Source organism: Petaurus breviceps, unplaced genomic scaffold (assembly GCF_028583685.1).
Source record: "Petaurus breviceps papuanus isolate PSGF00001 unplaced genomic scaffold, PetGlider_PUasm1.0 229, whole genome shotgun sequence".
In the NCBI taxonomy this organism is placed as follows: Eukaryota; Metazoa; Chordata; class Mammalia; order Diprotodontia; family Petauridae; genus Petaurus; species Petaurus breviceps.
This window is the reverse complement of record NW_027185903.1, coordinates 2,567,529-2,593,560: the sequence shown is the minus strand read 5'-3', so window position 1 is coordinate 2,593,560 and position 26,032 is coordinate 2,567,529. Positions and strand designations below refer to the sequence as shown.

At 38.9% G+C, this 26,032-nt stretch overlaps 1 protein-coding gene across 1 annotated transcript in view; it reads right to left on the bottom strand.

The window, feature by feature from the left end:
- The window catches only part of ACSM4 (acyl-CoA synthetase medium chain family member 4), a 69,578-nt gene that overhangs the window by 28,582 nt on the left and 14,964 nt on the right, over positions 1-26,032 (bottom strand). The window lies entirely within an intron of this gene.

Here is a 26,032-nt window from a genome sequence, read left to right as displayed (position 1 = left end):
AAAGAGGCAGATTTCGCTTTGATTTGATTTGATTGTTAAACTTAACAATGAAGGCATTCCCAAAGTAGAAAGAACTACTTTTAAAGGTAAAGAGTTGCCTCTGCCTTGAAGTTTTCAAGTGAAGGCTGAATGACTCCAGTACTTGTTGAGGATGATACTGAGGTTCTTCTCAGTAAGGTATGTGTTGAATTAGATGTGATTCCTTCTGGTTCCAGCATATTTTATTTCTGTGATTTTTGCATTAAGTTTCTATCTCACCCTTCTGCTTCTAGTCTATCTCACCTCCAATTCAACCTTCACTCCACTTTAAGACTACCCTTCCTAAAACAGTGCTTTGCACATATCTCACCCTTCTTCAGCTTCATAACTTCCTTCTACCCATCCCTCCCACTAAAATAAGATTTCTTTTTAAAAAAAATTTGTATTTATTCTGTTCTAAACTTAAGAAATAAAACAAACATTTCCATAACATAGCAGAATAGGAAAAAAGGTGATTGTACATGAAACAACAAATCTGTTATGTACAACTTGCTATTCCTTTTAAGTTATGTAACTTTCTTTTTGTCTTTAAAATTTTTTTTTATTTTTAGTTTGCATCATTCATTTCCACAAGATTTGAGTTACAAATTTTCTCCCCTTCTTTCCCCTACCCACCACCCCAAAACAGTGATCCCACTTGTAGCAGCAAGCACCCCAAGCGTCCTCAGGGTTTGCCGCCCATACAGGTTCTTGGATCTGCTTTGTTAAAGGAAAGCCACTCAAAATGGGTTAACAAGCTTACTTTAATCAGTCAGACATATATCGTTTACCTTGTTCAGGAGAAAAGGTCAGCACCCCGAACCTCAAAGCATACAGGCAGAATTATCAAGACAAAAACATCAAGTAGACAGATTTCCAAACTGTCCAACCATTACATCCATACCCAGTCAACATCTGGGTTTCCACATTCTGGGTTTTTGAAAGCCGGGGGACTCTCAACAACGGCTTCCCAGAATTCAGATCAAATCACAGAACACTTCTCAAAGTGAGTCCCAAAACAAAGCTACACATCAGGGCTTATATAGCCTTCTCCTGGCTCAGAGAATGTAACAACCTTATTGACCCACTGGCCAATCAAAAAGTATCTACTGAAAAACAAGCCTCCCTCCCCAGGCTTCTGGTGCACTTTAGCCTAGGGGCAGGGAAGATCTTTAAAATTTACATTCGCATTACACCACTGTATACCCCCTCCCCCAATCTGCTGTCTCCTATATCCTTCCCTATCGCCCCTCTGACTTTTCGGTAGGGCAAGATGGATCTCCATGCCCCAGTGCCTGTATATCTTTTTTCCCAGTTGCATGTAAAAATAATAATAATAATAATAATATATATTTTTTAAACATTTGATTTTAAAACTTTGGATTCTAGATTCTTTCCCTTCCTCCCTCATCACCCACCCTTACTGGGAAGATTAGCAATTCAATATAGGTTGTATAAGTGTAGCTATGCAAAACATTTCCATAGGGGATATATTGTGAAAGGCTGACTATATTTCCTTCCATCCTATCCCACCCCCCACTTGTTCTGTTCTCTACTTTGACCCTGTCCCTTTTCAAAAGTGTGTGCTTCTAACTAACCCTCCCTCCAACCTGCCCTCCCCTCCACCATTCCCCCCTCATGCTCTTCCCCCCTACTCTCCTATAGGACAAGATATCAAATTTAGTGTGTATGTCATTCCCTCCCTAAGCCAAATTCAATGAGAGTGAGGTTGACCCATTCCCTTTTGCCTTCCTGTTCTTCCCCTCCATTGTAACAGTTATTTCTTGCCTCTTCTATATGAGATAGTTTACCCCATTCTATCTCTCCCCATCTCTTCTCATTATGTTCCTCTCTCACCTCTTAATTTCACCTTTTAAGTATCATCCCTTCCTATTCAATTGATCCTGTGCCTTCTGTCTATGTATACTTGTACATATGTATATACACACTCACATATGTATTCATATGCCCATATACCCTCCTATATAGAAATATATATGAATGTACACACACACATATACATTTATATTCCCTTCAACTATTTTCATACTGAGAAAAGTTTAATGTTACAATTATCTTTTTTCCATGTAGAAATGTAAATAGTTCAACTTTGATAAGTTCCTTATGATTTCTTTTCCCTGTTTACCTTCTCATGCTTCTCTTGCTTCTTGTATCTGAATGTCAAATTTTCTATTCAACTCTGGTTTTTTCATCAAGAATGCTTGAAAGTCCTCTATTTCATTGAATGACCATATTTTCCCCTGAAATATGATACTCAGTTTTGCTGAGTAGGTGACTCTTGGTTTTAATCCCAGCTCCTTTTACCTCCAGAATATCATATTACAAGCCCTTTGATTCCTCAGTGTAGAAGCTGTTATCCTGATTGTGTTTCCACAGTATTCAAATTGTTTCTTCCTGGCTACATGTAATATTTTCTCCTTGATCTGGGAACTCTGGAATCTGGCTATAATATTCCTAGGAGTTTTCTTTTTGGGATCTTTTACAAGAGGCAATTGTTGAATTCTTTCAACCTCTATATTGCCCTCTGGTTCTAAAACATCAGGGCAATTTTCCTTGATAATTTCTTGAAAGATGATTTCTAGGTTCTTCTTTTTTTTTTGATGATGGCTTTCAGGTAGTACAATAATTTTTAAAAATTATCTCTCCTGGATCTATTTTCCAGGTCAGTGGTTTTTCCAATTAGATATTTCACATTGCCTTCTATTCTTTCATTTGTTTGGATCTGTTTAATAGTCTCTTGATTTTTCATAAAGTCACTAGCTTCCATTTGCTCCAATCTAATTCTGAAGGAATGATCCTCCTCAGTGAGCTTTTGAAATTCTTTTTCCATCTGTTAAATTCAGCTTTTTAAGGCATTCTTTTCCTCATTGCCTTTTTGAGCCTCTTTTGCCATTTGAGTTAGTCTGTTTTTTAAGGTATAATTTTCCTCAGTCAGGCTGTTGACTCTCATTTCGTAATTTTCTTGCATTGTTCTCATTTCTCTTCCCAATTTTTCCTCCACTTCTCTTATTTGGTTTTCAAAACCTTAAGCTCCTCTATGGCCTGTTATCAATTCATATTTTTCTTGGAAGCTTTTGGTGCAGAAGTTCTGACTTCATCGTCTTCTTGACATTTCATGCTTTGATACTTTTTGTCCCCCAAAGTTGGATTGCTGTGCTTGCTTTGCTTCCTTTCCTTGCTCATTTTGCCACTCAATTACTTGACTTTTGAGCTTTTTGCCACAGTAGAACACTGCTTCCAGAGAGGAGAGCTTTGTCCCAAATGGCTGGAGTTTTCACAACTGCCAGAGCTATTAGTTGGGTGCCCTCTCAGAATCCTCCACTGGCTCTGGCACCTGGTCACACACCCCAGGACCTCCACCCAAGTTAGTGATCCAAATCCAAGCAGGTTAAAACAAGAGCGATTACCCCTTAGAATGGTTTCTTGGTCCCCCTACAATCTACAGGCCAGGAGCTCTGAAGCAGCTATGCTGCTTCTCCCTCTGGGGGCAGAGGCTGGACCACACTCTCGATCCCCCTGTTCCCAAAGTTCACACTGACCTTTTACTTTGCCTTTGGCATTTATGGGTTGGTAATTCTGGAAACTGCCATAGCTGCTGGTGATCCACTCTCCTGAAGTCCCTCCAGTTGGGGCTGGTCAGGGCCGCCCTGGGGCTAAAACCACAGGCTCAAGGGGAGCTGGGCTCTGCTCCCAGCATGCTGAGATGGACCCTTCCTGCTGGCCTGCCAGCTTGCCTTCAGCAGGAGATTTGTTTCTCTCTGTCACTTTGTGGGTTCTGTAGCTCTAAAGTTTGTTTAGAGTCATATTTTATAGGTATTTGAGGTGGTTATGGGGGAAGCACAGGGAGTTTTCATGCTTCTATGCCACCATCTTCTAATTTTCTTTTTTCTCTTTTTTTCTCTTCCCTCTCCTCCTTCCCCTGCCTTTGAGATGGCTACTATTAGATACAAATATATGTAAAACCATTCTATTCATCAGCTTCTATTCATTAGTTCTTTCTCTGGATGCAGATAGTGTCTTCCTTCATATGTCCCTTATAGTTAATTTGGGTATATTATAATAGTCATTCAAAGTTGTTCTTAAAACACTATTGTTGTTACTATATATGACATTCTCTTGATTCTGCTCATTACATTCTTCATGATTTCATGCAAATCTATTCATATTTTTCTAAGATCATCAAACTCATAAAATAAATTTTCGATAGATATCCATTACAAGATAATATTCAAATTACTTAGCTTGACATTCAAGGCCCTCCATGAACTGACTTTTACCTACCTGTCCAACTTAATCCCACCTCTATTCCCTTACACAAATGCTATGCCTCCATTCTGAGCAAATGTATCAATCCTTATGTTGTATGCATTCTTCTTGATTCCTTCACCCTCTTCAGAAGACTTTTTTCCCTTCCATTTGTCTAAACCCTCTCCTGTTATCAATAATTGTAATAGCTTAAGTTCCTTTTTCATTAAACTTTTCTTAAATGATCTGGTCTGATCATTTAATGGTCTGATAAAAGTACTTTAGAATTGTGAGGAACCTTAGTATCTTATCCAATCCATGTTTAAAAAAAAACCTTCTTGTAGGAGACAAGTGGTGGTCTCTTCTTTATTTGAAGATGCCCTGTAAGGTGGAGTCTACTTTGTTTTTAGGCAGCCCAATCCACATTTGGGTGGCTCTAATTGTTAGGATTTTTCTTCTTTTTCATCAGGTATAAATGTGCATGATTATGGCTCCTACTCATTGCTACTTGTTGGTGGGGAGGGGAGAGGAGTTTGGCAATGGTAAAGAGAATTAAATCTAATATCTTACAGTGGATGATAATTCTTAAAATAACTAAGCACAGCTACCATATCCTCCTCAAACCTTCTCTTCACAAGGATAAAAGTTACTAGTTCCTTTAATTTCTACAGGGCATATACTTAAAACCCTTCACCATTTTGGATGCCTTCCTCTGGATGCTCTCCCACTTATCCATATCCTTGATAATATATCATGCCTGTAGAACTGCACACAATACACCAGATATACTCTGACTAGCACAGAGTATGTACAGTGGTACTATCACTTTCTTATTCCTCAAAGCTATGACTTTTAGAGGAGCCCAAGCTCTCCTTTGGATTTTTTTTTTTTTGGTGGTGGTAGGGGAGTGGAGCTAGCATATCACATTATTACCTTCTGTTGAACTTGCAATCCACTAAAACCCCCAGATCTTTTCAGATAAGCCATTGTCTAACCATGCTTCCCCATGACCTCAGAACTTCTGTGGCATTTATTACTTGTTTAGTTTATTTGGTATTTAGTTTATACTAATTCTTTTTGTTTAGCTTTTTAAAGCTATATCCTCTCCTTTACTGGACTACGGATTTCTGGAGGGGCAGGGCGGGGACATACTTTATACTGGTATGGTACTCATTGAGCCATTGTACTCAGTGTTTTTTGTTTTTTAAAGCAATCAGGGTTAAGTAACTTGCTCAAGGTTACATGGCCAGGTGTTTCTGAGTGGGTGCTAAGTGTCTGAGCCCAGGATTCGATCTCCAGGTCATCCCGACACTGGAGCCAGTGCTCTTACTCGCTGTGCTACCTGGCCGCCCCTTAGTGTTTGTTGATAATGATGGATAATGAAAGGACTTCCATTAAACACACATTGTTCCTCCATCACCTCGTGTGGAATGGAATATCTGTTCTAGGAGCAGATGTGCTTGGGTTGTCAGCACAATTTTGTGTGCAAACACCTTGTAACATAGGGTACAGTTTACACCATCCTGTGGAAATGTTGCTGCCATATGCTCCCACTGTCCAAAGCAGCTTGACCCAGATGAGGGAGAATTGAGAGCTACATTTCACTCTACTAGTAGTCACAAAAGACAAGTGATAACAACTGATGGAATTATCTTTATGACTAAACTATCAATAATGCTGTCATAGAAAGAAAGCTCTCCATATCTAAGAAAAATATGGACCTTTCTCCATTTTGAGAGGTGAGGAAGAGAAGAACAAGAACAAAGAGAAGAAGGAGGTAGAGAAAAAATGGACTATGATTTAACTTTCTGCTCAACCCTTCTTTGGACACAAGTCAAAATTGGAGCTGTGGTTGGGAGCACTGACTTTCTGGTATCCCAAGGGACCCCCTTCCCCCACAGAAAATAATGACCAGAAATAAGCAGAGAGATGAATGAAACAAATGTCGGCATCTCCCATATAGTAAGAATGAGTGGACTGCAGTAGTTCGTTACTTGTATCATCTTAACTAGCTTCTATTTGCACGAGGCAGTACAGTGCAAGGAGCGCCAGCCCTGGAGTCAGGCAGACCGAGTTCGAATCCATCCCTAGACACTTACTATCCCTAACTCTGAGCAAGTCACTTAACCCTGTTTGCTTCAGTTCTTCATCTACAAAATGGGCTGGAAAGGGAAATGGCAAAGTACTCCATCATCTTTGCTAAGAAAAACTCAAATGGGGTTACAAAGATCTGGACATGACTGAAATGACTCAACAGCAACCACAACAGCAGATCTCAATGAAATGCTGAAATGAAACTACTTTCAGAACCCTTGAATAATTGGGAAATTCTCATGTCTTAAGGGAATTGGTGTCTTATTCTTAACAGAAAAAGAAATTAAATTTTTCTACAAATCTATTTCTTGGTTTTATTCCTCCAACAAAGAGATTGTTAGATCTATGAAACAAAAACACTTGCTTTCCTTTCCTTCATAAGCAACTGTTATTGTAATTTCATGTTCTTTTTCTTACTCAATTACTGGATTAGTGTATCTATGTTTCTGGAACGAAATATTCTCGGCTGATCCAAACCAAAATCCCACTTCCCACGTGCAACTTAATATTTTCCCATAAGTTCTGTGCAAAACAATTATAAAAGTGACACTGAGTGATTGCCTATACAGGCTTTCCAATAATCCAAAATGGATTTTCACATTTATACAGTATTTCAGCTAAACTTTAATTGTAACAAAAATAATATTACTTTCTGCACATAAGTGTCCAGTTTTCTATTACCTTAAGCTGAGTTCACTTTTTATTGGCAGTTTAACCAAGATATTAAACTGTTGTCTTCAATTTTCTTGAAATATCTGATTCATAACAAATTAGCCTAAAAATATCATACAGCCATGGATAAACTAATTTTGGAAGCTGTGATAGTCAGTCTTTAGCTTGTGAAACCTTGGAATGTTGTGTCAATTAACAAAAATTTCATGATAAACCTGGTAGAGCGAGTAGTTTGCTGTTTTATGTCAGTCTATTTTTTTTTGGTAGAAGTTTTAATACAAATAATTCAGTGAAATAATTTCTAAAGCCAGTCAAATTAGGAAAGATAATATTTATACTTTTTAAGTGGATGTCTTCTAAAAAGGTATGTGCATTTGGAGATACAGGTCTGCCCACTGAGTCTAAAAATCTTTGGAAAGGGTCCCACTGTCCTCATGAGTCTGAAAATGCCTCTCATAGAAAATAACATGTAATTTTCATACTGTCCTTTGCAAAATAACAAAGCAGCATGCTTCCATATCAAAGGCAAGGTAACCAGGATTGAGTCTATGCTGGAAAGAAGTGGTAGCTTTCTTGTAGCAGGATACCTTATATTTAAAATCTTCTTTTTCTAGATTCTTTTATGCATTATCCCACAGGGTTTTGCTTACCAGAAGTTGCTCCTGTTGATTCAAAAAAGCCTTTTTTTTCCTCCGCAAGGGTCCTTCTCCATACAAGTCACAAATCAGCTTCTTCTTTTCTCTCTGTGTGTCTAAATCATTGTAGCCCTGAGCCTCTGGTGCTCAGTTGGGAGGACTGTCTTCTCCTGGGAGTAGGGTTTTTGTTTCTCTGGACAACATGTGGTTAAAATGACTCAAAAGACAAAAAGGTAAGAGCAGAAAGGGAAAATATAGTCCTGACCTTCCCTTTTGGCTCTGTGCCAAAACATGAATAATCAATTGTACAATAAGTTATTATTTCCTCCGATGGAATTAGTGATATCAAAATCCATAGAGCTCCAGTAACCTAATAAAGCCTCAAAATAATTGTTGTGGTAAAAATTATTGTAGATTTGTGATTTTTGGCTGTTCCATATTCATCACAGATTACTCAATGAGGCCCAGTTAAGCCATAATGATCACTGTTTATCGATACCATTAGAAGATATGTCAGCTCGAAAAGATATAAATAATTCAACTGCTCAGAGTAATCTAGGTCTTAGAGATTAAAAAAAAAACAACAAATAAACTTAATATATTCCCTATCATCTGATCTCAAATATTAGCTGCTAAAATATAGGCAATGCATTTTTATTCTGTAAAACACATGCTTTTTTCCCTCCTGCTCCTTTTACATCTAACCTCTGAGGCAACTCACTAAATATTTATTGGTGATGGTAGTAATGTTGTTTCATGAGCTGCCATAGAAAAAAAATTCATCACCAAAAGGGCAGTCCAAGTGATGAACCAGGCAGACCAACTTCTGCCTATTCTTTCAATTCAAAGTCATTCCCATCTTTCCCTTTTATTCCTAGTGCCATTATTCTATTTTAGGCCATCATTGTCTTGTATGTGAATTAGGTTCCTAACTAGCCTCCCTGAGTCCAGTCTCCTTCCCTAGAGTCAGCTAGGTGGCCCATTGCAAAGAGTGCTGAGCCTAGGTCAAGAAGACTTGAGCTCAAATCTGGCCTCAAACATTTACTAGCCTTATGACCGTAGGCAAGCCACTTAATGTCTATCTGCCTCAGTTTCCCTAACTTAAAAAAAGGGGGATAATAATAGCACCTAGTTCATAGGGTTGTTGTGAGGATCAAATGAGATAAAATGTTCTGCATAGCACTTGTCTCATGGTAGGGACTTAATAAATGCTTCTTTCCTTCTCCATACTTGATTATGTTCATCTGTGGAAAGAAAATAAACTGTTGCCAAGACTGCATTCAAAGTCTTTCCAGATCCTGCCAGGACTTCTATTCTGCTTCCATGATAAGATATTAGTTTAGGATTTTATGGAGTATAATGACAGGAAGGGGGGGGTGCATTGGATTGCCACCCTTACCCCTCATTTAAAAAAAATTGAATCGTGCTATTGATGACAAGTTTTCTCCTGCAGCAAAGGTCCACCTTTTTTTTTTTTTAAAACTTCCAGTAATGCTGCATAATTGAAAGTCACAAAATACTACCATTTACCAAGCATTGAACTTGAGGGTCACCTGAATCCTCTGCCCCTACTACATCTCTGTCTCTTAGTGATCCAGGCTTCCTTCAAGACTCAGCTCAAATCCCATCTTCTGCAGAAGGCCTTTCCTCCAATGGATAACACCTGCCCTTCTCAGATCACCTTCCATCAACTCTGTATATACTTTGTATGTAGCTAGATATTTACATGTTGTTTTAGCCATTAGAATATGGGCTCCTTGAGAGTAGAGATTATCCCCCCTCCTTTTTTTGTATCCTCAGAACTTGGCACAGGGTCTAGCATATAATAAACACCTAATGAATGCTAATTGACTGACAGAATATCAATGGGGAGAGGCACATGGTGGCCATGAGTAGGCGACACCACTTTAGCAACTAAGAATTGGGCAGGAAAAGTGTGAGAAAAAGAAAAGATATGTAAGATATATATTCTGGAAAAGAAGGTAGAGCGATCATGCCAATTCTTTCATCTATTTCCCATGCCGAATAGCTTCTTTATCATGTTGGATTTGCCTCAGTTGTGCTCTGTATCTTATCATGTTTTCTCTCACTTGGCATTGATCCTGTTCTTTGCTTTTACTTTTCCTTACCTGGGACCAAGCCTCCACATCACTTCTCTTCTGCACACTATATTGTCTGTACTTTATCATCCCCATTCTCCTCCCACCGAGAATTCAGACCTAGCTCCAGGGAAGCTGGGCTCTGATAGATAAATTTATGCCTTGTCTTGATCCCAAACAAGGCCTCTGTGTCACTTCCTGGATATCTCTACACCATGTCACTGCATACACACCCCTTAATGTGCTGTCTTGCTCCATTAAAATGTCAGTTCTTTGAGGGCAGGGACTGTCTAGGTTGCTTGTATTCATAGCATTCAGCACATTGGCTGGCACATAGTGATCACTTAATAAATGCTCTCCCTGGCTATTTATCCAATCCATGGTCTGACTATAGCAAATATTCTTAGTGTTTTCCTATGTGGTGGCCCCCTTTTACAGACTGGTTAAGCCTATGGTGTACTTCTCAGAAAAGTATTTTTAAACGAATAAAATAAAATATATAAGATTGCAAAATAAAACAATTATATGGGAATAAGATTGTAATTTTTTCCCATCCAACTTAAAAGGCCCCCTTGAAATCTGTTGATGGACCCCAGGTTAAGAACTCCTGGACTGTACACAATTACCTGAATCAGACATGGATTCTACATCAGCAACCAGTTTTCTATCTCTTTCCCATTCCAAACTTTATCCCTTTTGAAATGATATGTGTAACAGGTATGGAAGAAACCTTCCCTTCTCAACTATTCTTGGATATGAAGGAAAATTAGAACTTCAAAGAGAAGATGGAGATACTGGGTTGCACATGGAATGTGGAGAGAGGCCTATGCATCCATATAGCTCTTATAGGGAGACATTTGCATGGAGGAGTAGAAAGTCACAGAACCCTAACATGAAAAAGAAAACCTATGAACCTTTTTCTTGCCTGCTAGAGAGGTTGGTATATCATGGAACAGTAAGCAGTAATGAACCATCTAGACCAGGGGTGGGGAACCTGCAGCCTCGAGGCCACATGTGGCCCTCTAGGTTTTCAAGTGTGGTCCTTTGATGAATCCAAATTTCATAGAACAAGTCCCCTTAATGGACCTTGAGGACCACATGTGGCCTATAGGCCACAGGTTCCCCACCCCTGATAGACCCATCGGTGAAAACTGTAAGAGGGAGAGGGTGGCTTGATTCCCTGTGCAAAGGGGAGAAGGATTTTCCTAATGGTCAGGAGATTCAGATAGAAGCCTGATCTTAAGTTTTTCCTGGGTTAAATAAAGCCTTTCTATATTTGATGTCTTAGTAGCCAGACTATGTACAGGTGAGATGAGTGTTCTTTGAGAAAGCAAAAAAGGCCAAGTACAAATGTTTCTGGGGTTTCAACACAAGTCAGACAGATTTTGTGGGAGTCACCAGCCAGAAAAATTTTGTGGGAGATGTGAATCAGATACTGATGTTCCCAGGATTTCCTTGAAGAAGGGTATAAGCCAGAGAGATTGTGTGAGAGAAGAACCCTTCCAAATTGAACATGATACTTGCGTCATGGAAAGATGCTTTGATACCAGTGTTCTATGTGGGAAATCATCTGTCCACAGAAACCCCTGACTCCAAGAATTTCCCTTCTCAGAATCTCTCTCCACTAAAGCTGCCACCTGGAGAATTTTGGACAGAGGCCATTGAACTTTGCTTACCTAAGGCTCATGTGGCTGCTTGAGCATTTCTAGTATGTTTCTAATCTTCATTTAAAACTCAAGAGATAGCTGATCCCTATGTCTGAAAACAGACATAGTTCTTGATTTCTTGCAGAGCTGATCTGACACCCTATAGGAAAATCTTGTCTGCATTGAAAGCTGAGATAACAAGTCACCACAGGATTGTTTTAGTCATCTAATAACCATTTTAAGGGGATCATGTGCTTCCAGTGACTAGGCTAGTGCACCTGGGGCCTTATTATAAAGGAAACCCTAGGGAGACTGTGGACATGCAGCCTGGATCATTATTCAGTCCTTTTGGGACTACACTTCTTTCCTAGCAAAATAGGAACCAGGTTTATTCTGCAAGGAGAAGTCAAGAGTTGTGACACAGAAGAGAATTTGTACTTAATCTCTTGGTCCAGTTCTTTAGACTCAATCATAGATGAGATGCTGTGAATTCTGGGATGATTAGGCATTCCTTGATTCATACCGACCTCTAAACTTTGGACGGATCTCAGCTTTCTGTTTCTTTGTGTTATCATTTATGAGGGTTGGATGTATTGAGGGATAAAGAGCAGACCCATGGTTTTGTTCATTTCAGCTGTTTTGGCTTTTATTTTGGAAAACAAATCCTCTGATTGCAGTTTATGGGCAGGAGGCATAGAAAGAGACACCCACAGAGGTTGAGGGGTGATATTTTCCACAGTTGTCAAAATGGGATTAGCTAGACCTAGAATGGTGTTGATTGGTCAAAAGGAGGTCCACTGGGCCAGTATTGAGCTAGTAGGAGGAATCTGATGATTCAGTTACCGCAGACCATATCTTTAAAGCCACACAACTAAGTGAGACATGGAGAGAAAATAAGATTTAGATATATCTACTGTTTATGGACTTTTTAAAAAGCGTTTGACTTGATAGAATGAAATGCACCCTTGAAAGCACTCTTCAAATGAGGAATTCTTTAATTCTATGTAAATTATGTGAAGCTGTGATAGTTACTACTCTAGAAATAACTTTTGTCTGTGATTTGCTGAGTGGAACACATTAAAGAAAGTGCTATAAAGGGAGATGGCTTGGTGGTGTCATGGAGTTATCCTGTTCAGATGCTCCTCTTCACAGATGAGATGATGCTAATTGGTATCAAGCCCAGAAAGCCTCTTCAGTGAAATTCACATCAATGTAAAGAGAGCAGTTTGACCATCTCTATTAGGAATGCAAAGTGTATGGAAAATGCACATTGTTTATTATTTATTGGCATGTAAGTGAATTATATGCATATGTGCATTGTTAACAGGATTTCTACTGAGCCGGTCTATAACCTGAGAATGACAAAACAGCAGGCCAGAGACAAAGTGCCAGCAATCAAGTAGTAGTTTAATTAATTAGTTTCATTATGAGGAACAGATTTGCAAGTTGAGAATCCTCCTGATCAGAATTCTGCCTTGCTGTAGTGAAGGCAAAGATAGTATACATAAATCACAAATGGGAAGGGAAGGGGGAAGAGGGATTACAAACAAGCATTTCCTAGGGCTTGAGTGATTTCCCAACAAGATCAACAATCACTAAGGCACAGGTATGTTGAAGTTCTGTGGGAACAGGATTGCTGTCACAGGACCAGAGTTCTGTGACAGGAATAGAATTCTACATTCTGATTTACTTCACTAAGCACAAGAATGATTGAGAGCATTATCAAGGATTTGATCACTTCAAGCTGCATTATAAAACTTTTGACTTGCAAGCTAGAAGAGGCAATTCTAAAAATCTAAATTATTAGTATATTCATTATACATGTCATATTGGTTAATATGAAAATTATAATTCCCTTCACAACACATATATGTACTTGTATACATATATGTATAAGTATGTATGCATGTATAGGTGTCTATGTCAATCAATAAACATTTATTAAATACCTCCTATGCCAAGCATTGTATGAAATGCTGAAGATACAAAAGGAAGCAAAAGACAGTTCCTGCCCTCAAGGAGCTTACAGTATAATAGAGGAGATAACATGCAAGCAACTATATACAAGCAAGCTATATACAGGATAAACAGGAAATAATTAACAGAGGGAAGGCACTGGAAATAAGAGAGGTTGGGGATTGCTCCTATAGGAGATGGGATTTTAATTTGTGTATATAAATGTATAGGCATATATGTATATGTTTGCATGTGTATGCATGTGTATGTGTATATGTGCATACATGTGCATGCATATGTATGTATATACGTATATGCACATGTGTATATGTCTAGGTATATGTATTATATATGCATATGTGCATGTATATTTATGTGTATGTATATAGGTACATGTATTGTATATGTGTATGTCTATGTCTACATATGTATATATGCATGTATATATGTGTACATATATGTGTGCGTGGGTGTATGCGTGTGCATGGCTCTGTATTCAGTGAATGTTCTCCTGGCTGTTCTTTGAACAACATACTCTATCCTCTGCTTCTCTGAATTTTTACTAGCTGTTCCATATGCCTAGAATGCTCTCCCTCCTTATCTCTGCCTCTAGGCTTCCCTGGCTTCCTTCCAGCACCATCTAAAATCCCACCTTCTGTAAGAAGCCTTTTCTGTTCCCCCTTAATGCTAATGCCTTCTCTCTGAGATTACTTTTAATTCACCTTGTATGTATCTTCTATGTAAATAGTTGTTTATATATTGTCTTCTCCATTAGAATGTGAGCTCCTTAAGGGTTAGAACTGTTTTTGTCTTTCTTTGTGTCCCCAGAGTTTAGCACAGTGCCTGGTGCATAGTAAGTCAGGCAATCAAGAAACATTTATTAAGCACCTACTATTTAAGTACTTATGCTCAGCTTAGTGACTCAGTGGATAGAGTATGAGGTCTGAAGTCAGGAAGACTCATCTTCCTGAGTTCCAGTATGGTCTCAGATACTCACTGTGACCCTGGGTAAGTCACTTAACCCTGTTTGTCTCAGTTTCCTCATCTGTAAAATGAGCTGGAGAAGGAAAGGGAAAACTAATATCTTTGCCAAGAAAACCCATATGACTGAAAAATGACTGAACAACAACATATAAGTGCTTAATAAATGCTTTTTGACCCACTGACTGACTGTATGTATATGCATGTGTATATTCATAGGACAGGTACTGGATCTGTGATTTCATTGACATTTCATGTGGAATGGATGTTTATATGGTCTGGGGTCTAACCCAATCTGCTCTGCCTTTATGGGATGCAGGAGTAGGGTCATTGCTGGGAATTTACTACCTCACTTGCCTATTTCCAAGAAGAGAGAAACCAGAATGAAGGTGACCTACAAGCCTCAAACCTATCTGTGAATTAGTGGGCTGTCTGCTCAAGCATGTGAAGACTTGCAGAACAGGCAAATGAGAACAATTGTTCCAATGGCCATGAAGGTGGTTGAAGCAGGTCCTTAGGGCTTGGTCAGATATTGAAGACACCAAGGTCATCCACTGCATCCCAGGTCATTGCCAGTCATCTTGACTTTTACCTTGCCACTGTATTACAGTTATTCTGGTGGCTCAGAGAATGATGACTTTTTGCAATTCTGCCTCACAAATCCAACTGATGCCCAAGTCAAGACATCATCCATGAATGTCACTGGTCCTCTCTGAAAAAAGAGGATGAACAATAACATATCTATATACCAGATATTGGTAGTTCAGGGGTACAATATTTATGGCCCAAAATAAATGCCATTTTTCCTGGTTGCTTTTGGGGGAGGGTAATACTTAGCTTACTATCACCCACTTACCTCCTTTCCACCAAACACTGGTTATACAAAAAACCATCTTGAATAGCTAATAAACCTTGAAGTAAAATAGTAAACAGAAATTGGTGAAGTTATACAGATTAGAATAGACCAAAGAATACACAATAATAAATGAACTCTTTTGCTGGGAGAGAGAGAAGATCTCAGCTCCAGCAAGTAAAGAGATAACATTCTCACAGGGAGGAAGCCTAGTCTTAGTGATCTCTAGAATGGCAAGCTCTGGGAGTTAAGGAACATGCTGGAGAGTCCAGCTTCCCTAACATGTCTATGATTCTAAGGGGTTCCACTAGCTATTTAAAAGTTTCAACCATCTCTCAAAAGTCTTCTAACAATCTGAAGGAATCCTTTCTCATTTCATAACTGTATAGAACATTATGGCTTAGCATTCTCCCTCCCCATAAGGAGTCACATTTCTCTCTGCATACACAGGAATATTATCTAACCTGTATGGGTAGAGATATGCTTGGAATCGCCATAATATATTTTTTAAGTTTTATTTTATTAAATTTGTTTATCTACTTTTAGTTCACAATATTCCGTTCCACAATCCCTTGAGTTCCAAATTTTCTTCCCTTCCCTCTCCTCCCCCCTTTACTCCCCACCCCCTGCCCCTGCCATGGAGGCATGCAATCCGATATAGGATTTACAAATACCTTCGCATTAAGCATTAGTCAGGTTGTAAAGAAGAATTATAACCAATGAAGTGAACGAGAAAGAAGGAATGACAAAACAAAACACAAAAGAGAGAGAGAGAGCAAGTAGCTTGCTTCAATCTCCATTCAGACTCCGTAGTTCTTTCTCTGGATGTGGATATCCCTTTCCATCATGAGTCTTTTGCAGTTGTCTTATAACTTTGCATTGCTGAGAGGAGCCCAGTCTATCAAAGTTAGTTGTCACAGATGTGATTTGTCTGTAATTGTGTACAAAGTTCTCCTGGTTCTGCTCTCCTTACTCAACATCAGATCATATAAGTCTCTCCAGATATTATGAAGTCTGTCTGCTCCTCATTTTTCATAGCACAATAGTATTTTATTACATTCATATACCACAACTTGTTTAGCCATTCCCCAATTGATGAGCATCCCCTTGATTTCCAATTCTTTGCCACCACAAAAAGAGCTGCTATAACTTTTTTTTTTTGTGTGTGTGGAATCACCATAATGTTAAAGCATTAGAAAAAGACCACTAATATGTAGGGTGGGTTCTACATGGAGAATTTATGAAAAGATGTGGAAAGTAATTGCACAGAATAAGAAAGCATAAGGGGTAGGATCTTCATCAGTGGAATGACTGGTGAAATCACAGTTCTACCCAAGTCATAAAGATATTCTTAAAACATTTTCATCTTCATTGAGTTTGTGTCATTGCAGTAGATACTCGATATTCTTGAAAATGCATCAGGATTTAAAAAAAAGAAAGGAGAGCATTCCAGGCAATGCACAGTCAAGGAAGTTGGAGCTAAAATGTCATATACAAGAAATCTGGAGATATAAGCTGAAGCCAGATTGTGAAGAACTTTTAAATAATGAACAGAGGAATTCGTATTTTATTAGATATAATAGGAAGCCACTGAATCTCCCTACTGGGAGTTAAGTGCTATTATTATTCCACTTTACAGATGAGGAAAATGAGGCTGGATGAAGTTAAGTAAGGACATGTTCAGGATCTCATAGCTAATAAGTGTCTGAGGCATGCCACTGGGAGGGGCATTCTCAGAGGTAGAAACAAAAATAATCAACTAATAAGTGTTTCTTGAGTGCCTATCACATTCCCAGTATTATGTAAGGTACTCAGTGGGGATATAGAAGCAATAGGAGATATCACAATGGCTCTTAAGGATTCTGTTGCCTTGTTGGGGAGACAAAGTATATATATATGTATATATATATATATATGTATATATATATATATGCAGGCAACAATCAGTTGAAAGCATTTAAAGTCTTATAAGTAAGTATAGAATATATTTGGCCAAACATGGAAGGCTCTTTGACCCCACCAATTTGTCTTGTAAATCCTAAAAGTTGTCTAAAATCAATATTCTCATTGAAATTATGTATTTTTTTCCTTTAAAAAGGGTCTGATTTTAAGGGTGAGACATTTAATTAGGTCAATATGGTGATTGAATACTAGATTTGAATGATATGAAGTATAAGTGTTAGAGGAATACACAGACTACATCCACACTGAAGTGTTATAACTATCAATGTTCTAGAATTGGAAGTACCTTGAAAATCATCTAGTCTAATCACTCATTTTAGATGAGGAAACTGAGGTCCAGAGGGATTTTATGATTTGTCCAAAGCCATATAGGTAGAGAATGGCAGAGCCGGGAGTCAATCTCATGTACTGTTATCCCAAGTTCAATATACTCTAGGTTGCCCATTACCTCATTGCCCTTCCAAGCAGTGGCACACATTTCAGCAATTCAATTTAGCAAGTGATTATTAAGTACTTACATATAAAACTTTGTGCTAGAAAAGGAGATACAAAGACAAAAATGAATCAATCTCTGTTCTTAAGGAACTCACATTCTAGAGTGCTAGATTTGGAATCAGGAAGACAAGTTAAAAAGCTGTGAGTCTCTGAACAAGCCACTAAAACTCATCCAACCTCATTTTGCTCATCTGTAAAGTGGGATAATAATAGTAATAGCACCTAACTTCCAGGTTGTTTAGAGGATTAAAAATAAAAAACATATAAGTATTTTTCAAACCTTAGACTGTCTATAAATGTTTGCTGTAATCATCATCATCATTAAAACTATTACTGGAGGATACAGCATAAGCACAAATTTGTATAACTCAAGATAAATTGAAGGGGTTAACACTAACTGGAGGGATAAAGAAAGGTTTTGCAGAATGTATGGCACCTAAACTGAACTGTGAAAGAAGGCAAAGATGCTGAGAGGCTGAGATTAATGGGGACTGGATTTCAGGAGTGGCAGATAACTTGTGATAATGTACTGAGTAAAGAGGCAGGAGGTGAAGTATCCAGTTTGGGGAACAGTGGCTGGAATGCAGAGTTTGTGAAAGAACGGCGCATAAGATAAAGTTGAAAAGGTAAACACAGAATCACAGAATTTGAGCTGGAAGAGAGCTTTGTCAACTGAGTCAATGTTATTTCTCGTCTTTCGTTTTCAAAGAGGACAAGTGACGTCATGGGTGATATTTTGACTTCCTCACGAATTAGATTTAAATGAGGCAGAGTTGCATGGTCACCAGCCTCCCTCTCTCTTCCAGTTATCAAAGTCCAGTGGCAAGATAAAAGGCGGTGGCCTGGGATAGGTAGACCTTGATGCCTATGATATCTGACTAAGCTTTGATTGAATCCAAGCTTCACAGGACAAATCTCCTCAATAAAAGGATTTTTTCTATAAAACTTGGACTCAGTCAAAAAGTTGCACTCAAGGACCTATAAAGCCAAATGTGCCCTTGAGACCGTGGGTTTCCCACCCCTGCTCTAAGCATTCCATAGCACCTGCTTCAACTGGCTTCATGGCTTTTGGGACAAATTGTTCTCATCTACCTGTTCTGCTAGGGGAAGTCTTCACATGTTTCAGGTAGATACCCCCCTGACTTACCAAATGAGTATGAGGCTTGTCTATTACCCTCAATCTTATTTAACCTGTTTGCTGAGATGGTTTCACAGGGGTGCAGCCACTTTGCATGCTATAGCTCCTTGGAGCCACATGTGAGAGTTGGGTGAAAGGTAGATACCAAGGGTGGATGAGCAGCCCTGAAAAGGGCTGAGTGAGCCCTCCCACCAGAGGAGCTAGTCCTCCCTCAACAGCCCAATTCATTCTCCCTAAAGGAATAAACACTAGGGTATACCCAACAAGTATGGCCTTGGCTTAAATGCCTCTTATAAGAAGGAATCCATTACTTTTTTTTTAGGAAGACTCAACATTTATTAGGCACTTTTAATGTGAAAGGTACAAGATACAAAGATCAACACAGACAAACATTCTACCCTTGAGAGGACTTAAAGCCTAATATGGGTTTTTGCAATACAAAACAAACAAACAAACCCAAAATCAATGTAAAATAAAGGAACAATGACCTCCATTCTTTACTGTTCCAAGTCTTGACCAGCTGTCATTCCCACCCATCCCTAAACATGATAAATATCAGTTTTCAATTAACAAGCCATCCCTTTAGATATGGGGAGTCACTTAATATTCTGAAAACAAGATAAAATGAATTTTTCAATTAATAACCCATCTCTTTAATGACCAGGTAATTCAATCATTATTAATTAGTTCTCCACAAAGAACCCTAACAACCCAAATAGATATGGGAAACCACTTCATTAATATTTTGAAAACAAGGACAATCCCTGAAGGTGATGAATTAATTACTTTTGATTTGCTGAAAGCCTATAAAATAGGGGCTAGCTATACCTATCTTTATTACTTTGTATCCCTAATTTCCACACTTCCAATTTCCCTGGGAATCCAGGCTGTCAGTAACTATTTTAGCCACAGTACTAATAACCAAAGACCCCAGGCCCCACAGAAATGTCCAGCTGGGCTTTCTCCCCATGACATATAAATCTCATTAAGTGGATGATTAAAGTCACAACACTCAGTCACATCCTCCAGAACTTTTCCTACACAGGAAAAGCTTCACATAGTATGAGACTTGGTTTTACTCAAGCCTCTTCCTTTCCAAGACAGAAAACACAAAACCAAGGAATGGAATAGAATGGCTTTTTCCTATTTAGATGAAAACAATGAAACTCAGAACTGGGTCACTTGGCCCTTTCTTTTCTTGTGTCCTCCTTTCCAGAATGCTTACACCTCTTAATGGCAAGCATCCTCTTAAACCTGCAGTTGGATTCCACACATTCAAGCCTCAATATAATATTTTATGTGGTGTTTGCCTTTTTCCAGAAAATTGGTCTTGTCCAGCCACCATAGGCACTCTGCTTCCTCACATCACCTTTCCCCCTGCACATATGGGGAATCTTTGCCTTTCTTGTACTGTGTCACCTTGTGGGGCTGGTGTTTTGCTGCACTTTTGGCAGCAAGGTCTGTGAGTTTTAGGGACCTTTGCTGAGGGGCAGCACTGTGCTTCCGAATGTCCAGGTCTCTGGGATACCTTGGGCTGAGGACGAGGATGAGCTGAAGAAGACAATGGAATTCACAGGATGACAGTGGAAGACTGTGAAATCCATTACTTTTTTTTTTTTTAAAGCAATCGGGGTTAAGTAACTTGCTCAAGGTTACGCAGCCAGTTATTTCTGGGTGTGGTGCTGAGTATCCGAGCCCGGATTTGATCCAGATCATCCCGACACTGGAGCCGGTGCTCTTGCTCGCTGAGCCACCTGGCCGCCCCTAAGCAATTGGGGTTAAGTAACTTGCTCAAGGTTACACGGCCAGGTGTTTCTGGGTGGGTGCTAAGTGTCTGAGCCCGGGATTCTATCTCCAGGTCTTTTCAACACTGGAGTCGGTGCTCTTACTTGCTCTGCTACCTGGCCACCCCGAAATCCATTACTTCTTAAGGCAGGCCATTCCAGTTTTGGACATCTCTTAATTGTTAAAAAGATGTTCCTTAGATCAAGCCTAAATTTTCTTCATTGTAACATTCAGCCATTTTGTCCAGTTCTTCCTTCTGAGGCCAAATTGAATTCCCTTTCCACATGACATGAAATGACAGTCCTTTAAATTCTTTTTTTTTTTCTTTGTAGGGGGGAAGGCAGGGCAGTTGGGGTTAAGTGACTTGCCCATGGTCACGCAGCTAGTAAGTGTTAAGTGTCTGAGGCCGAATTTGAACTCAGGTCCTCCTGACTCCAGAGCCAGTGCTCTATTTACTGTGCCACCTAGCCTCCCTGGTCCTTTAAATTCTTAATCACAGCTATTATACCATCACGCTTCCATTTTGTCTTCTATAGGCTAAAGGCCTCCAGTTCTTTTGACTAGTCCTTATATGGCATGGACTAAAAGCCTTTCACTATCCTGGTTGTCCTCCTCAGAACACTCTCTAGCTTATCAATGACCTTCTTAAATTGTACCACATAGAGCAAGATGTTATCTAACCAGGGCAGAAGATAGTTGGGATGAAAAACTCACTGTTCCTGGAGGCTATGACTGTTGATGCTTTCCAAAAAAAGCACTGGCTTTTCTTGACTGTCATATTGTTGGGGTTTAAACCCAGGGACACCAAAAACTGTTGAGGTTTCATGATGTGTTGTGGTGGAACCATCTCAAAGTATTCAGAGTCAGACCACCTCTAATTCAAGTATAGGCATTTATTGAGATTCATGCGTCAGGCTAAGTTCCAAGAGGAACCAGCAACTTTAAAAAAGCAAGATGGACTTTTATAAGATAAAGATGAAATTACATAATCAAAATTTACATAGAAGAGAGGAATACGAAAAAGGCAGGAGGAGTTTGTTAAGGCATTAGGTAATGGAGTCCCATCTGTTGGTTTGGTGGTTAAACATTCTGGTCATTCTTCCCTCCAATTGGCTAGCTATTGTAGTCCTGTCTGGTTAAGATAGATAGTTAGATATTGCGGTCCTGTCTTGGGGCTAGTTGGATGATGTGATTGTGATTGAATACAAGAACATACCTGTTTTTGTGGGAATGGGTCTGGGGGCAATGACCAGGTAGAAGCAGTAACTAGGTTCCCATCACATGGACACACCTGCTATTTCTATGGGAACTAAGAGTTCAGGGACACCTTTTGTTCCAGTGAGCAGTGAGGCATATATGAAGAAGTTAGGACATTGGCAGGGAGGGAGGGGGACTGGGTAGGTACAGTGGGCCTGCTGTTTAGTGGGGTCAGGCCTATAATGAAGTTAGAATATTGGGTCTAGGGGCAGCTTTGTTAGTATTCCATCAATATCACACTGCTGATTTATATGTAGGCTGATGTGGATACAAAGGTGCCTTAAGGGTTAATAGTAAGGGTTACTTTCCCAGGCCCCTGAGGCTTATTCTTAGCCCATCCTATAACTTGAGGGTGCCTTAATGCCCCTTCCCCTGAGCTTGAAATACCATGTAACTTGTACCAAAAGAATTGCTTTTGTATTCCTTATCCTGTGTTCCCCATCCTGTGTCATGACATTTTTTCCTTATCTTGCAAGCAGCCACCTTCCTCACCTTGTTTATATTTATCTGGTCCCTAAATCTCCAAATCCCTTTAGAAACTCTAAAATTACATCATCATCCTACAGGCTGTGTAGCTTTCTGACTATAAATAAAGTCTGGTCCTTGTCCTATATCATTGCCTTTCTTTAGCTCCTCGCCAAGTCTCAGGCCCTCATGCTTTTGAGTTAATAAAGCTCCCTTTGGCTAAAGATAAGGTCTGATTGAACCAGCTCTCACAGCTCAAGCCCTCGACGTAGTCTTTGGTCCAATCAATTAATCAGCAAGCTTTTATGACACGTTTGTTATATTCCATGCGTTGTGCTAAGTTGCAGCAATATAAAGAAAAGCAAAGTAAGTTTACTGAAACCATAGGTTTCTTTTTTTCCTTAGAAAAACTTCTCTTTAATTATGTCTCCCCCATTCTGTACTTGTAAAGTTGAATTTTTTGAATATGAGACTTTACACTTATTCCTCATTAGATTCAGCCCTATGCTCTAGCTTGTCAAGATCTCCTTAGATCCTTGCCCTATCATCCAGTGTGACAACTATTCCTCCATACTTTGTATAATCTTCATATTTGACAGGCATATCAACTACGCAAGTGTAAAATAGCACTGAGTCAAGTATAGAACCCTGGGACATACCATACCTTCTGTCAAGTTGACATTAAATACAATTCTTCAAGTCTAGTCATTCAACCAGTTCTGATTTTTTTCCAGGAATCAAGGTAAAATTCACTGGCTTATTATTTGACAACTCTGTTCTCTTCCTTATTTTTTTTTTAGTAGTCAGAACATTTACCCTTCTTTAGTCCTGTGCTACTTCACCCATTTTCCATGTTCTTTCAGATATTACTAACAATGTCTCTGTAATCATATGTATTAATCTTTTCAGTATGTGTAGCACCAATGCAATATTTACTGTGCCCATGATCATGATAAAGACCGTGACTATAAATATTGTATGACATTCGATTGAAAAATATACCAAACTCTCCAGATAGATGACAAAAGCAAACCATTTATTTAGACACCAGAAAAACAAATCCTCAAACCAGTAAGCCGATTTCATCATAGTACCAAAGATATTCAGAAGCTGATATAACACTGAGAGTCACCATCCTTTAGCCTTCCCACAAACCAGTGCAAGATCAATATTTACTCACAAACATCACTTTCTCCTTGCCTGACCCCTCTCTCTCCCACTGTCTAGCTAGCTCCTACTCCCAGCTTCCTATGGGCTCTGCTTCCCTTCATCAAACTCTTCCCGCTACAGGCTCCATGTGACTACATTCAGCCTATTAGGAGGCAGAATTTATCTTCACAGCAGGGAAGCTTCCTGTGGGTTCTACTGTACCCTTCAGCAAATTCCCTCCATCACAGGATCCATGTGATTACATTCAGTCTATTAGAGGGCAGAGTTTACTTTCAAAGCAGGGGAGATCTTCAAACTTCCCCCTAGGCTTATTAAGGGGCAGGGAAGATCTTCAAATTCCCATTACAGTATCTTAAAATGATTTTCAAATGGCAATGTGACTTTAATTCATCAAATTCAATTTTATTTTCATTTACAAATTCCCTCTTTTCCACTTTCCCTCCTCTCTCCCTAACCCTCCACTGAGAAAATAAGACATGTATAGTTACATGTGTAGTATCTATTAAAACTGTACATAGTTAAGTAAAATAAATCGTCAATAAATTTATTGAGACCTACTAGGTTCCCTCATGCTATCTCCTTGAATCATCTTGGGCAGAGGTGGGGAATCTGCAGCCTTGAGGCCACATGTAGCCCTCTAGGTCTTCAAGTGCAGCCATTTGACTAAATCCCAACTCCAAAGAACAAATCCCCTTAATAAAAGAATTTGTTCTGTAAAACATGGACTCAGTCCAAGATTCTTGGGCATCAACTACATTTTTGTTCTAGTATTTCCAATGCAAAAGTTATCCTTGAGAGAGAAAACAGAAACAACATAACAGTTGAGCAGTTCATATGAGCTCTGACTCTTCTTTTTTGTCAGCTATCTCCATTCCACCCCCTGAAAGCAGTGGTCCTAATCCTCCTTGCCATTTCCTCCCTCCCCCAATATAGCTAAAACAAACAAACCTGTCTTTCCCTGTTTTTATTTTCACTTACAAACCTCAGCTCATTCTGAGCTTTGGTACCCTTGACACTTTAAAAAATTAAGTTATATTTTTTTTACTTAAAATTCTGCTTTTTCTCCCTCTCACATTCCAGTCCCCATTAAAAAAAAAAGAAAACAAAACTTTTGTGCCTATTATGTCTATAAGCAAAACAAATCCCCTTGTTGGCCATATCCAAAATTCTGACATTTTTATTGAACTGAGCCATGTTCTTAAATTCATCCTCTATTGTCTGCAATTAGTTTCTTCTTCATTATATAAATATAAGTTTTTTGGTTAGTGAGTTCCCTAAGTCTATTACTGGTTTTGTCAGACAAGTCCTCTCTGGAACGAGGAGAATGTGTCTTGAAATTTTCAATCTTCAGAGTTTCCTTTCCCTCTTGCTCTGACTTTCCCTAAAGAATTTTACTTTATGGGATGCTATCTAGTCTTCCTTTGAAATCTGCTTTCTCAAAATTTGTGGTGCCCTTAAGACTATGTCCAGTTTTTTTCCTCTATCACAGACTTAAGGAGGAAACAATCACTTCTCTGTAGCATTTTCAGCATTTATATCACAGCAAATAGTCCTGTTAATCAGATCTAGTACTCTTTTTTAAAATCTTAGATTGATTTTATTTTACTTTTGGTTGCATTTTGAGTTCTGAGTCGTCTTTTTCCCTCCCAACCCTGCATTAGAGAAGGCCAATATTTGATATAGATATTTATGTGGAACCATACAGTACATACTTCCATACATTAGTTCCTTCTCTGGAAGTGGATTTTCCTTTATATTTGATTTGAAATTCCTATTATTCAGAATAGCTTAGTTATTCATAGTTACTCTTACTAGTAATTATATTGTTATAGCTCTCTTCCTATAGCTGTAGCTCTCTCTCTTCCACATCCAGTTCCTTTTTATGAATGTAAACTCCTCGAGAACAGGAACTGTGTTGATTTTATCTGTGTCCTTAATGTTTAGCACAGTGCCTGGCACACATACTAAGCACGTAATAAATGTTCTCTCTCTTTGTCTCTGTCTAGTCTGTCTGTATATGTGTCTCTCTCTTGTCCCTGTTACTCTTACATAGTCACTGTTACTATATATAGTGTTATGTTGGTTCTGCTCATTTCATCCTTCATTGTTTCATGAAAGTCTTACCACATTTTTCTAAAACCATCCTGCTCATTATTTTTTGCAACACAGTAATATTCCATCACAATCACATACCACAGCTTATTCAGCCATTCCCCAGTTGATGGGCTTCCCCTCAGTTGCCAGTTCTTTGCCATAACAAAGAGAGTTATTGTATATATTTTAAAACATATAGGTTCTTTTCCTTTTTACCTGGTCACCCTGGGAAACAGATCTCATAGTAGTGTTTCTGGGTCAAAGTTTTTGTAACTTTTGTTACAGTTTTGTAACTCTTTGGGCATAATTTCAGATTACTCTCCAAAATGGTTGGATCTAGTTCACAGTTGCACCAACAGTATATTAGTGTCCCATTTTTTCCACATCCCCTTCAACATTTATCATTTTCTCCATCTATTATATTAGCCAACAGATTCAGTATGCTT